Source organism: Entelurus aequoreus, linkage group LG08 (genome assembly GCF_033978785.1).
Source record: "Entelurus aequoreus isolate RoL-2023_Sb linkage group LG08, RoL_Eaeq_v1.1, whole genome shotgun sequence".
NCBI lineage: Eukaryota > Metazoa > Chordata > Actinopteri > Syngnathiformes > Syngnathidae > Entelurus > Entelurus aequoreus.
In genome coordinates this window covers 62240237-62251365 of record NC_084738.1, presented here as the reverse complement: position 1 = coordinate 62251365, position 11129 = coordinate 62240237, and positions in this window count along the sequence as shown.

The window sequence follows — 11129 nt, the reverse complement described above, 5'->3', positions numbered from 1 at the left end:
GGTGGGAGTACTGTAATTACCTAACATTACATTATTATTTTCCATAACAATTTAGCCCCCTCCACAATATTAACTCAACGTTAAAACAGAACTAGCTATTTATTGATTAGCAATTGCGAAATCATGTAACATTAGCTTAATGCTAAAAAGCCAGGTTACTATCACATTCTGTAACAGACAAATAATTCCATGTAGGCTAACGTTACCTACCTGTTACCTCTGTCTTTTTCTCGTTTCTCCTCCTCTTTTTTTCTCTTTTTTCTTCCCTGGGCACCTGACAGTTTTGGCCGTTTTGACATCTTGTGTTGATTTTTTGATGTGGTAAGAGTCATGATACGGGAAGGGAGGGGGCGCACCGTGCGGGGGGATGGGGGGGCAGGGGGTGGGGGTTGGGCCCTAATGTTGTAACAAATAATATTTGCATTAAATAGGCTTTACTTTGCATTTTAATTAACGTGGGATTATTTTTTGTATTTAGAAATAATAGTACCAACTTTTTTTTTTTTTTTTCCTCCAACATTTGTGGCACTAGCGTAGCGCCCCCTGATGGATGCCGCCCTTAGCATTTGCCTATACGGCCTATGCCACGGGCCGGCCATGCTACTACCGACCACGCAGTCTGATAGTTTATATATCAATGATGAAATCTTAACATTGCAACACATGCCAATACGGCCGGGTTAGATTACTAAAGTGCAATTTTAAATTTCTCGCGAAATATCCTGCTGAAAACGTCTCGGTATGATGACGCCTGCGCGTGATGTCACGGATTGTAGAGGACATTTTGGGACAGCATTGTGGCCAGCTATTAAGTCGTGTGTTTTCATCGCAAAATTCCACAGTATTCTGGACATCTGTGTAGGTGACTCTTTTGCAATTTGTTCAATGGACAATGGAGACAGCAAAGAAGAAAGCTGTAGGTGGGAAGCGGTGTATTTCGGCCGGCTGCAGCAACACAAACACGTAGCCGGTGTTGCATTGTTTACATTCCCGAAAGATGACAGTCAAGCTTTACTAATTGGCCTGTGGAGAACTGGGACAACAGAGACTCTTACCAGGAGGACTTTGAGCTGGATACGCAGACGCGGTACCGTGAGTACGCATGAGGTGCGGCTTCCAAACATTTGATCGCTTGCCCGTACGTGCGTGCCGCTATGTGCATGTCACGTACGTAACTTTGGGGAAATATATGTGCTGTATGAACTTTGGGGAGGTGAACGGTACTTTGGGCTGTGGGATTGAGTGTGTTGTGCGGGTGTTTGAGTTGTATTGGCGGGTTATATGGACGGGCGGGGGGAGGTGTTTGTTATGCGGGATTAATTTGTGGCTTATTAAATATAAGCCTGGTTATGTTGTGGCTAATAGAGTATATATATGTGTTGTGTTTATTTACTGTTTTAGTCATTCCCAGCTGAATAGCAGGTCCCACCCGCCTCTCACAGCATATTCCCTATCTGAATCGCTTCCACTGCCCTCTAGTCCTTCACTCTCACTTTCCTCATCCACAAATCTTTCATTCTCGCTCAAATTAATGGGGAAATCGTCGCTTTCTCGGTCCGAATCGCTCTCGCTGCTGGCGGCCATGATTGTAAACAATGTGCAGATGTGAGGAGCTCCACAACCTGTGACGTCACGCTACTTCCGGTACAGGCAAGGCTTTTTTTATCAGCGACCAAAAGTTGTGAACTATATCGTCGATGTTCTCTACTAAGTCCTTTCAGCAAAAATATGGCAATATCGCGAAATGATCAAGTATGACACATAGAATGGACCTGCTATCCCCGTTTAAATAAGAAAATCGTATTTCAATAGGCCTTTAAAGGCCTACTGAAACCCACTACTACCGACCACGCAGTCTGATAGTTTATATATCAATGATGAAATCTTAACATTGCAACACATGCCAATACGGCCGGGTTAACTTATAAAGTGACTTTTAAAACTTCCCGGGAAATATCCGGCTGAAACGTCGCGGTATGATGACGTATGCGCGTGACGAAGTCAGAGTAACGAAAGTTATGGTACCCGTAGAATCCTATACAAAAAGCTCTGTTTTCATTTCATAATTCCACAGTATTTTGGACATCTTTTGCAATTTGTTTAATGAACAATGAAGGCTGCAAAGAAGACAGTTGTAGGTGGGATCGGTGTATTAGCAGCGGACTACAGCAACACAACCAGGAGGACTTTGTTGGAGCGCTAGCCGCGCTAGCCGCGCTAGCCGCCGACCTCACCTTGACTTCCTACGTCTCCGGGCCGCCAAACGCATCGGGTGAAGTCCTTCGTCCTTCTGCCGATCGCTGGAACGCAGGTGAGCACGGGTGTTGATGAGTAGATGAGGGCTGGCTGGCGTAGGTGGAGAGCTAATGTTTTTAGCATAGCTCTGTGAGGTCCCGTTGCTAAGTTGCTAAGTTAGCTTCAATGGCGTCGTTAGCACAGCATTGTTAACCTTCGCCAGCCGGGAAAGCATTAACCGTGTATTTACATGTCCACGGTTTAATAGTATTGTTGATTTTCTATCTATCCTTCCAGTCAGGGGTTTATTTTTTTGTTTCTATATGCAGTTAAAGCACGATGCTATCACGTTAGCTCGTAGCTAAAGCATTTAGCCGATGTATTGTCGTGGAGATAAAAGGCACTGAATGTCCATTTTGCGTTCTCGACTCTCATTTTCAAGAGGATATAGTATCCGAGGTGGTTTAAAATACAAATCCGTGATCCACAATAAAAAAAGGAGAGTGTGGAATCCAATGAGCCAGCTTGTACCTAAGTTACGGTCAGAGCGAAAAAAGATACGTCCATCACTGCCTCTCAAGTCCTTCACTGTAACGTTCCTCATCTACGAATCTTTCATCCTCGCTCAAATTAATGGGGTAATCATCACTTTCTCGGTCCGAATCTCTCTCGCTCCATTGTAAACAACGGGGAATTGTGAGGAATACTAGCTCCTGTGACGTCACGCTACTTCCGGTACAGGCAAGGCTTTTTTTTATCAGCGAGCAAAAGTTGCGAACTTTATCGTCGATTTTCTCTACTAAATCCTTTCAGCAAAAATATGGCAATATCGCGAAATGATCAAGTATGACACATAGAATGGATCTGCTATTCCCGTTTAAATTAAAAAAAATCATTTCAGTAGGCCTTTAAAGGGGCTGGAGCCTATCCCAGCTGGGGATGCGGCGTGCATTGATCACCTGTCAATCATGAGCGTTCACACTGTCATTGGCAGATTTAGAATGCAGTAAATTATATGTTACGAACGACAACTTTCGAGCCAGCAGCGAGGCTGACTGGTTTTATTAACTGCGAGCGTTCTCCCTGGAGACCTTGTACCAGCTGTCATCTCATAGAGTGACAAGCTGTCCCGACGGAAAAGGTCTCCCGCTGCTCTCTTATGCTGTGACTCATGTCAATATGTACTTTTTTTCCAAAGCGCAAACGCAGACAGTCACGGGGCTGCCCTCCATCTCTGGCGCTGATTTCAATAAAGCTCTGTTTGCCCAGGCCTCCATTACCTCTCTGCAAGCATCTCTCCCGGGGCTCACGCTCGTCTGTGTGCTCCGTATTTGTAAAGTGTCAGCGGTAATAATCAGGCTCCCACATTACCTCCGCCGTTGTCTGACAGCAGCAATATCAGACCCAGCGCTCCCAGCGGCCCTACTGGGACTTTCCGCACACCAGTTCCATCAAGGCGCTAATGTACGATGAAGTCTCCAACTGCGGAGAGGTCGCCGGCCTCACCGCCTGCTGTTTTCACACATATATGGACGCCACCAGGGAGGGGAAAGCCATCATGTACATTATACAACACTGTACTATTTAAAATGCATGTAATCGACATCCTGCATTTATTTATTGTTTGTCACTTTATTACCACAGTCTTTATGTATTTATCTTTAAACTTGTATTCATTGTTTACTTAATTTTTTCACCAATTTAGCTTTATTTCTTCATACGTTTAACACTCGTATAGATTGTATAAACTATCGACCATACATTACAGATTCTAAGCCGCTACTTTTTTCCTACGCTTTGAATACTGCGGCTTATTTATGTTTTTTGGGTTTTTTTGCTGACGGCAATGATAAAAATAATCTAATGAAAAAACAACAACAATCAAAAACACTGACAGGGTGTTTTAATGATAATCTTTTGGACGAATTCGCTCATTGTAGGCGCTACAGGTGCATCAGAGCCAGGACAAACAGGCTCAACTTAACTCAAACGTATAATAAATAATTCACCCCTATACAATATCCTACCCTTATACCCTACTGTGCAATATTACCCTTCGAGTGCAATACATCCGACACTGATTGTTATTACGCCGGTACTCTTGTCTTGTTCTGTATATTGTACAGTATTTTGTATATTGGACAGGATTGCTTATTATTTTTATTGGATAGTAGTCTGTTTATTTCAATTCTTATTTTTGATCTTTATTACTTCTTGTGTAATTTATTTTTATCTCATATTTGTTTCCACTACCGCACCTTAAGTTGGAGTCCTTAAAGGCCTACTGAAATGAAATTGTCTTATTTAAACGGAGATAGCAGATCCATTCTATGTGTCATACTTGATGATTTCGCGATATTGCCATATTTTTGCTGAAAGGATTTAGTAGAGAACATCGACGATAAAGTTCGCAACTTTTGGTCGCCGATAAAAAAGCCTTGCCTGTACCGGAAGTAGCGTGACGTCACAGGTTGTGGAGCTCCTCACATCTGCACATGGTTTACAATCATGGCCACCAGCTGCGAGAGCGATTTGGACCGAGAAAGCGACGATTACCCCATTAATTTGAGCGAGGATGAAAGATTTGTGGATGAGGAAAGTGAGAGTGAAGGATTAGAGGGCAGTGGAAGCGATTCAGATAGGGAAGATGCTGTCAGAGGCGGGTGGGACCTGATATACAGCTGGGAATGACTAAAACAGTAAATAAACACAAGACATATATATACTCTATTAGCCACAACACAACCAGGCTTATATTTAATATGCCAAAAATTAATCCGCATAACAAACACCTCCCCCCTCCCGTCTATATAACCCACCAATACAACTCAAACACCCGCACAACACACTCAATCCCACAGCCCAAAGTACCGTTCACCTCCGTAAAGTTTATACAGCACATATATTTCCCCAAAGTTACGTACGTGACATGCACATAGCGGCACACACGTACGGGCAAGCGATCAAATGTTTGGAAGCCAAAGCTGCGTACTCACGGTAGCGCGTCTGCTATCCAACTCAAAGTCCTCCTGGTTGTGTTGCTGCAGCCAGCCGCTAATACACCGATCCCACCTACAGCTTTCTTCTTTGCTGTCTTCATTGTTCATTAAACAAATTGCAAAAGATTCACCAACACAGATGTCCAGAATACTGTGGAATTTTGCGATGAAAACAGACGACTTTGTAGCTGGCCACAATGCTGTCCCAATATGTCCGCACAATACGTAACGTCATCATACCGAGACGTTTTCAGCAGAATATTTCACGGGAAATTTAAAATTGCACTTTACTAATCTAACCCGGCCGTATTGGCATGTGTTGCAATGTTAAGATTTCATCATTGATATATAAACTATCAAACTGCGTGGTCGGTAGTAGTGGCTTTCAGTAGGCCTTTAATCTCGTTATATGCAAATATAATGACAATAAAATCCGTTCTGTTCTAGTCTATTCTATTCTGACCATGACTTCTGTTTTGTTTGATCAGCCGCTTTACTGCTGTGTTACAGGCACCAAAACACAAAAAAAAACACTCAAGAGAAAAAGATATGCATATAAAATGTTATACATAAAAGCAGTACTACAATACATCCATAAAAACAGAACAAACTGAAAAATATAAAACAGACTAGTGTAGTATCTCTTTAGACATTGTTTTTTAAACCCTTTTATTTTGTTGACCCCTTTAATACACAAGTCAGCCTATTCCACTGGGAAGCAGCCATGTAAGACACAGCACATGTTCTTGCCCTTGTTACTACTTTGTCCCCATTAGTCAGTTGTTGAGTTCAGTGGCTGTGTCTGCTACAAATATATACTGTAGATTCATTTTTCTTCTTTTTGGTTTACTTCCCTACCCTCATAATGTCTCCCAAGCATACTCTTCTGGTGGCAGTGTGTCAAAATGTAAGGGCAAATTAAAAACACAGCTTCACCACTTTAGTCATAATTTATCCGCTTAAGAAACGTCTCTGTGACTTTAGCTGCAAACTGTTTCTGTTTGTTTGATACATAGCCGTGTCCATCAGAGAGTTTGGCCAAAAGTTGGAAGCAACATGGCACCCTGTAGTCAAGTGAGGGGCTTCTAACCAATCAGAGAGAGTACGGCCAGAGGATTGTCATGGCCCAAGCGCATGCCAATGCGCATTCTTCAGTAAGCCGCGGCGCACACCTCGGGACACGCCCACGGCCGCTCATCTCCGGACGCGTCACTCCGGCAGGCAGCAGCAGCTGCTTTCCATCAGCAATCAGCACACCTGGAGCTGATGATCAGACCTGCCCTTGTAAGCCTGCTCAACCTGCTATCCCGGGCCAGAACGTAACCATCCGTTCCTGTACCCAGTCTGCCTTCGTCCCCGCGTCAACAAGCTGTGCGTTCCTTCTGTTTCCCTGACTGCCTCTTGGATCTCGACCTCCCGCATGGACACGGACCTCCTGCGCCCCGCTATCGCCCCTGACTTCCTGCTTGCCTCACGGACATTTGAGCATGCCTTTCTCCCCCTGATCTTCCGCCTCTCGCTCATCACTACGATAACACTCAACAGTTAATTCCTACACATAGTCTCACACCATACACACTCTTGAATTTAGTCACACTTCATTTCCTTAGTTAAAGTATTATTGTTTCTGTATTATATATATATATATGTTTATATACACTACCGTTCAAAAGTTTGGGGTCACCCAAACAATTTTGTGGAATAGCCTTCATTTCTAAGAACAAGAATAGACTGTCGAGTTTCAGATGAAAGTTCTCTTTTTCTGGCCATTTTGAGCGTTTAATTGACCCCACAAATGTGATGCTCCAGAAACTCAATCTGCTCAAAGGAAGGTCAGTTTTGTAGCTTCTGTAACGAGCTAAACTGTTTTCAGATGTGTGAACATGATTGCACAAGGGTTTTCTAATCATCAATTAGCCTTCTGAGCCAATGAGCAAACACATTGTACCATTAGAACAGTGTTTTTCAACCACTGTGCCGCGGCACACTAGTGTGCCGTGAGATACAATCTGGTGTGCCGTGGGAGATTATCTAATTTCACCTATTTGGGGTAAAAAAAAATATAATTTACAGACCAGTAATTCTAGTCTGCAAATGATGTGTTGTTGTTGAGTGTCGGTGCTGTCTAGAGCTCGGCAGAGTAACCATGTAATACTCTTCCATATCAGTAGGTGGCGGACGGTAGCTAATTGCTTTGTAGATGTCGGAAACAGCGGGAAGCAGTGTGCAGGTAAAAAGGTATTTAATGCTTAAACAGAAAATAAACAAAAGGTAAGTGCCCCTAAGAAAAGGCATTGATTCTTAGGGAAGGCTATGCAGAACAAAACTAAAACTGAACGGGCTACAAAGTCAACAAAAAACAGAATGCTGGACGACAGCAAAGACTTACTGCGGAGCAAAGACGGCGTCCACAATGTACATCCGAACATGACATGACAATCGACAATGTCCCCACAAAGAAGGATAAAAACAAAGTAGATGCGGGAAACATCGCTCAAAGGAAGACATGAAACTGCTACAGGAAAATACCAAAAAAAGAGAAAAAGCCATTAAAATAGGAGCGCAAGACAAGAATTAAAACACTGCACACTGGAAAACAGCAAAAAAAAGTCTAAATAAGTCAGGGTGTGATGTGACAGGTGGTGACAGTACACCTACTTTGAGACAAGAGCTATAGTGATGCATGCTTGGTTATGGTTTAAAGTCATATCCAACAATTGCGACGACGACTTTTTACTGTCATCCGAGTTTCGTTTTTTTAATGATTTCTGCTGGTGGTGTGCCTCTGCATTTTTTCAACGCAAAAAATGTGCCTTGGCTCAAAAAAGGTTGAAAAACACTGCATTAGAACACTGGAGTGATAGTTGCTGGAAATGGGCCTCTATACACCTATGTAGATATTGCACCAAAAACCAGACATTTGCAGCTAGAATAGTCATTTACCACATTAGCAATGTATAGAGCAGACCTGGGCATTCTGCGGCCCGCGGGCCGCATCCGGCCCTTTGTGCGTCCCTGTCCGGCCCGCGGGAGGCCAATTATAAATTACAAAATAAATTTTAAAAAGTATCTATGTCGAGTGTGCAATACAACGGTGCTGCTTTTGTTTTGAAAATCGTTATTTGTATTACTTCCGTGTGGACGTATGCGTGTGCGTGATTGTGAGTGAATGTGAACAGCTGCAATCACTAATTACAAAATAAAGTTGAAAAAACATCTATGTCGTGCGCGCAATACAACTGTGCTGCTTTTATTTTGAAAAGTATTATTTATGGGCGTGTGTCCGTGTGTAACCTGCGAGTGAAGGTGCACATGCAGCGACAAGTGATGCACGGTTTACACCCGAGACGCTAAAAAGAGAAAAGTTGATGAGGAATGGCGTGTTTCCAACAAGACATGGACTGCAAAGCAACGTTCCCTCTAAGGTGCGTGCCTGCGCAATTGCGCACTGCTCAAGCGTCTGCTGCGCGCAGCAAATATATGCCGCGCACCAAATCAAACCCCATCTGAATTCTAAACAAAATAAACATATTTATTCTATGTAATTATGCAATGGAACTTTGAGTGACAGTGACAACAAGCGGCCCTAACGGTGTTCGTCAACACCGTTCAATTGAACACCGTTCAATTATTGTAACGTCTATCGAGATGCTTCGAGGACAGGAATTATATCGATCACTTTATTGAGAAAAACTGTTTATATTCGGACATAACCACACCAAAAACATGAGTAAAACAATTCTATCTCGAAAAACTAGTCATTTTCTGCCGTACATACCAGGCCAAAACCAACTTGTCATCTGTCACCAACACGCATACCACTAAACCACTGGTGCGTTTATGGCCACACAAAAAGTCGGACAACTCAAACACCACACAAAGTTACACTATGACTCCTCAGTCATACGTGTGCTTATTTTACTGTCATTTATTATTCATGTTAATTTATTTATATTAGTCATGGAATGCTGTTACACACACTATGTTTAAGTATTACTATTATTATTAATTATAATTATTATTATTATTATTTATCTTACGGTATATATCAAAAATAATATTGAGCAAAATTTAATTGAAATATTGTCGATGTGGCCCTCCAGCAGTGCTCGGGTTGCTCATGCGGCCCCCAGTAAAAATTAATTGCCCACCCCTGGTATAGAGTGTATTTCTTTAAAGTTAAGACTAGTTTAAAGTTATCTTCATTGAAAATAAGGACATTTCAATGTGACCCCAAACTTTTGAACGGTAGTGTATATAATAAATCATAGAGCAACTACGCCCTCTGGGGGTCTGTGCCGTCTACACTCCTCCCGAAAACATAACAAAGATCTCCTAAATGATTGGTCATAAGCCCCTCACGTGACTACAGGGTGCCATGTTGCTTTCAACTTTGAAACAGAGTATCTGGTTCGATATTGTCATTGCTGCCACCAGTGGTGGAAAAGTGTATTACAACTGAGTACTACTTCTGCGGCCCATACGGACCACTGCTGAGAAACCGATATTTTTGGGGCGCTCTGAAATAGACTAAGAGATCTAAGCAGCGTAGTGGTGTCATTATTGATGGGTACGGATTTTTTCACATTTCCCACAATGCATTGCCGATATCTTTTGAAGGGCAGAAATGAGTGAAACGCTAATTGTCGCCCATAATTTATCCAATGATATTAATAATGCTGACGATGTGTGCCATTGTCGGCTGCCACAATCAAGGTGGTAGAGATATATTATGAGCTTGTATCGCATTCCTAAACGTATTTCTGGCGAGCATGGATTGCTACAATCAACCGAGATGTGACGCGCCGACGACGTCATGTTTGTTCAGATAATTTCAGGTAAACCATGTTGGAAGTAAAACAATTATTGAAAATAAATAACAGCCCCACTTTGCATTAAAGGCCTACTGAAAGCCACTACTACCGACCATGCAGTCTGATAGTTTATATATCAATGATGAAATCTTAACATTGCAACACATGCCAATACGGCCGGGTTAACTTATAAAGTGCAATTTAAAATTTCCCGGGGAACTTCCGGTTCAAAACGCCTTTGGAGGATGACGTACGCGCGTGACGTCGTGAGGTCCACGGAAGTGTTTGGACCCTTTTGGACACAATACACAGAGCTCTGTTTTATTCGACAAAATTCTACAGTATTCTGGACATCTGTGTTGGTGAATCTTTTGCAATTTGTTTAATGAACAATGGAGGCTGCAACGAAGAACGTTGTAGGTGGGATCGGTGTATGCGGCTGGCTGTAGCAACGCAACAAGGAGGACTTTGTTGGATAGCAGACGCGCTAGCGGCGAACTCACCTTGACTTCCTACGTCTCCGGGCCGCCGACCGCATCGCCGATCGCTGGAACGCAGGTGAGCACGGGTGTTGATGAGCAGAGGAGGGCTGGCTGGCTGGCGTAGGTGGAGCGCTAATGTTTTTATCATAGCTCTGACGAGGTCCCGTTGTTAAGTTAGCGTCGTTAGCAACAGCATTGCTAGGCTTCGACAGGCGTCGAATACACATTAACCGTGTATTTACATGTCCTGTGTTTGGTTCGTTGTCTCCTGATAGTAGTATTGTTGATCTTCTGTCTATCCTTCCAGTCAGGGATGTATTTATTTTGTTTCTATCTGCATTTGAGACCGATGCTATCACGTTAGCTCATGCTAAAGAGCTTCGTCGATGTATTGTCGTGGAGATAAAAGTCACTGTGAATGTCCATTTCGCCTTCTCGACTCTCATTTTCAAGAGGATAAAGTATCCGAGGTGGTTTAAAATACAAATCCGTGATCCACAATAAAAAAAGGAGAGAGTGTGGATTCCAATGAGCCAGCTTGTACCTAAGTTACGGTCAGAGCGAAAAAAGATATCTCTTGAACTGCATTCTAGTCCGTC